The sequence below is a fragment of the Dipteris shenzhenensis genome, chromosome 12, assembly GCF_047967505.1.
Source record: "Dipteris shenzhenensis isolate YYH24624 ecotype China chromosome 12, Dip_SZ_1.0, whole genome shotgun sequence".
Lineage (NCBI taxonomy): Eukaryota > Viridiplantae > Streptophyta > Polypodiopsida > Gleicheniales > Dipteridaceae > Dipteris > Dipteris shenzhenensis.
The window spans coordinates 520,030-524,382 of NC_141607.1; the positions used below are offsets into that span (position 1 = coordinate 520,030).

A 4,353-nucleotide genomic window follows, 5' to 3' on the forward strand; every position below is an offset into this window, starting at 1 on the left:
CAAATATCTATACTCACATTTATAGGATAAAACCTTTCTTCTCTCCAATTTTTGTGTTTACAAGGGGAATAGATATAGCCATAGGCTGCATTTGCTACTAGAATCTACATTTGGGTGCATTCTTAGGAGAAAAATATAATTGAATCTAGAGTAGAAATGAAGGTAATTGTTGGTTGACAGGTAGTGGGAAAGGTTTAGGAAACCCATTTTGCTTAATTCTCTTTTCCTTGTCTCTTCTCTTAAATATACTTCTACTACAATATGAACATTAATCAGAATAAGTAAAATCACTTATACTTGTTGGATGCCTATACTAGGTCCAAACTATGTGTTGGATGCTTACATAGGCAACTACCATATGATCTAGTCTTACCACAACCCAAGTGTTGAATGTTTGACTGTGTTTTATGCCCCTAATTCTTAGCATACAATGTGATGGAGTACATTGGAAAAGACAAGATACATGTTGCAAGGGAAAGTGGACTTAGCTACATGTTGCAAGGGGAAAGTGGACTTAATTACACACACACACACACACATTGAAATCCATGTAGCTTTATATAACAAGAAGACCGCGAAAGGAGAGATCAGCCAATAAGTGTAAGACAAGTAGACAGCATGTGCTAAACACACAAGCAATCATAGAGTGATTGCTTGAGTGACATGCGAAAATAAAAGAACATACACAGAGAGTACACACACACACTTAGAGGAAGGACAGTACAGGCAAAGACCTTTAAAACAATACATACATGATAGAGAGAGAGAAAAAGACACAAAGAGGAAGGACAAATTACACACAACAAGAGAGAGAGAGAGAGAGAAACTACACACGACAACCCTTGTTAATAGGGGAGTCTTGGGGTGGGGAGCACGAGAGGATGAGTGAGGGTCAAAAGGGGTTGGATCTTTTCAGACATGTTGAAGTCTGGAGCGAGACTCCAATCAAATGTGTGGATGAGATTGGCAATGGCGAGTGGCACAAGAAGCAAAGCTAATGGCATGCCAGGGTAGTGCTGCCTGCCTGACCCAAACAGTAGGAGGTTGTAGTCATGCCCGCTCACATCCACGGGTCTCCCCACAAACCTCGATGGGACAAACTCCTCAGCTCTTTCCCACAAAGACTCGTCCCTCGCTATCGCCCACACATTCACAAACACGCTCGCCCCTATAGGGATCTCGTACCCTGCGGCCTCACATGCCTCCTGTGCTCTATGTCCCAACATTGTCATCGCTGGTGGATGTAGCCTTAACACCTCCTTCACCACATCTTGCAAATATGGTAGCTCCTCCAAATCGTACTCTCGCAGTAGCCTCTTCCCTCCCGCTGTCGCATCCATTTCCTCCTGCACCTTCTTCAACTCCTCCGAATGCCGTAGTAGCTCTGCCATCACCCATTCCACTGCTACGCTCATCGTATCGATCCCACCCATGAACATATCCTAGCATGACATGACGGTGATAATAAGTACCCTAATCAAATCATAAACAATGTAACCACTCAGATCTCTTATGCAAGCTTGCCAAACTTATAATTACCACGAGAAGGGACTTGATCGAATCCAGTGCCTCTGTTGTTTTGTGCCCTCCCTTCTTCTCCAACAACACGTCCAAAAAATCTTGCATCGACTTTCTTGCTCCATCACTCCTTAAATAATCTTTTACAATCGTGTTCAAAAAGCCATCCAAGCACTGACGAACTCGACACATGTGATGCTTGGTTAGCACGTCTAGCCATCTCAACCAGGGGATGTAGTCTCCTATTAGTATAGAAAGCAATAGAGTAATGAAATCATGCAACATGTCGTGCAGCTCGCTGCCCATGCCAGTCTCCCAGTTCACCAACGTTGTCGAGAGAGCGAGATGCAACATGATATTGCCAGCCATCGTAGCCACACATTTGCCCAATTTGATGTATCCTTTGCCTTTCCTAGCCTTGTGCTCTATATGCTCAATCATACCAGCAACCTCCTCATACCTCACATGTTGGTGGGCTTGAATCCTTTTTTTTGTGAAGAGCAAGCTGAAGAGCTTTCGGGCCTCCCTCCAGTTCAGGCCGTTGCATGCAAAAGCAATACCATTCGCTTGTCCATACATCAAAACCTCAGGCATTTCTAAAAGCAGACGATCACAATGCGTAGGTGTGATGAAGAGTGGCCGAGTGAGCTATGAGGAGGGGCAGGTTGCCGAGGAGTGGCCAAGGTCGAGGGCCTGGAGGAAGCTTTGATTTGCGGTATAATGCAGACTGGTGAAGGGACAAGCAGAGGAAGATGACCAAGGTGGTGAGGAGGAGAGAGATGGTGCTCCACAAGAGAGGAAGCTCCATAGCTGTGTTATCTTGAAAGGAGAGAGTGGAGCTACTTGCATGCATACATCCTCTTTTATTTATAATACAGCGAAGCATGCATGAATACCTTAGTCTTTGGATTCTCAAGATGACCTCTCACAGCCCTTGGTACTACCATAGAGGAGTTCGAAATCACTACGGCAAAAGAGACATGTGTTAGAAACAAAATGGGGATCCCACTAAGGCCATGCCTTTTGGAATGTCATTATAACTCTAAGTGTAAAGTTGCTTGGGGGTGTTGAGAAATGTGGTGTGATTGGTAGAGTGGATTGTGTCAACAAATCAATGACATGTGTACTGGAAAAAGATGATGTTGATCTTATACTCTAGATAGATGGGTGAAAGAGACTAGAGAAAAGTGGTGAAAGAGGTGGGCATGTGTGTGTGGTGGTGGTGGATGGATCATTAAATACAAGTGGGATGGAGCATTAATAAAAGTGGGGATGTGGCTATTTTGGAAAAACTAGTGTCTAGAGAGAAGTACCCAATAAAAGACAAAATCATTTAAAACCTCCACAAGAGGGCAAAAAGTTGAGCCTAACAACACAAATTTAGGAGTAGATTAGAATGCCTTAAACAACCACTAAACCAAAACTTAAAGTGGTTAAGTTGACCAAATGAACTAAAAGAAGTGGGATGGACCTGATTAGCAAACAAGGTGGGGATCCCACTATGGCCCTGCCTTTTGGAGTGTCATTATAATCCAAGTATAAGTAGCTTGATAAATATTTCGAATAACTTGTGAAAGGAAACGATAGGTGTAAATTGGGAGGAAAGGAAAAAAGAAAAAGCAAGTGAAGGTGAAGGAATATCAAGAAAGGTAGATGAGTGAAAGAGAGGAGAGAAAAGAGGTGAAAAGGTGTGTGTGTGTGTGTGTGTGTGTGTGTGTGTGTGTGGTGGATGGGCCATTAAATAAAAGTGGGGACGTGCTTATTTTGGCAAGAGTAATATAAATGTGGTGTCATACAAGAGACAAAGAGAGCCTCCATCTTTAGAGAGAAATACCTAACAAAAGACAAAAGCTTTAGGATGAAAGACAAAAGCATTTAGGACCTCCACAAGCAAACAAAAACCTTAAACCCTAAACACATTAAAAGCCCTTAAACTTCTACTAACCCACCTTTAAGCCTCATACTAACCATAATTTGCAAGGTCAAATTGAGCAAATGAACTAACTTCAAAACTATGGCCCTTGATTAGCAACTCACTACCCATCATCCCTTAGGACCCTTATAGGGCCAAAAATAGCAAAGTGTCCAAAGCATCATTGCACATCGATTGCAAGGCTTGGGACCCAAGGCAATGTGACCAAGGGTCTTATGTGACGACATAGGATGGGAATGGAAAAACGTGGTCCCATCCATGTTGAACTGCCTCCTGCCAAGTGGAACACATGAGATCGTTTCTATGTGTTTAGGAGATGGGGACAGGGAGTCAGGACACATGTTACTATTCTATGCTTTTTGAAAATGGGATTCCGTACAAGGTCTTGAGGTCATGGTCCAAGATGCGAGAAAGAGTGACTATCCATCCTAAACTTATCCTAGATCACTTCGTCTAGGATGGGAGTAACGACACTGATAGATAGATTCCGAGGGATCTGCAAATTGGTCAGTTTAAATTGGTTTAAATCCCACCACCAACTACATCCAATTTTTGCACGGTAATATATAATTGTCACTTGATATTGCGTGTAGCATGCATCTTTTCTATGTTACCCCATGGTGTATTTGTTGGATATTAGAGCCTATGTGCGAGAGTCCTAGAGTGGGTGTTCCTCACTAGAGTCTTGTGGGTGTGAAGAGTCCTTGTGCAAGTAGACTACTTGTCCAAGTGGAGTAAGTCTTAGATCAGATCTGATATGATCCTGAATGGCTTCAACTATGAGGTGTCACTAGGTGGAAGAGAAGGTTGTCCCAGCCCATAAATAAGGCCCCATGGTACTTGTTGGTTATCAATCCCTCACATTTGTTGTGCCTCAATCTTGCATCCCATCATGTGATTTG

General features: G+C 43.0%; 1 pseudogene; it reads right to left on the reverse strand.

Annotated features, from left to right (window-relative positions):
* Positions 1 to 845: 845 nt before the first annotated feature.
* Positions 846 to 1,415, reverse strand: LOC147895640 (cytochrome P450 76C2 pseudogene; annotated as a pseudogene).
* Positions 1,416 to 4,353: the final 2,938 nt, after the last annotated feature.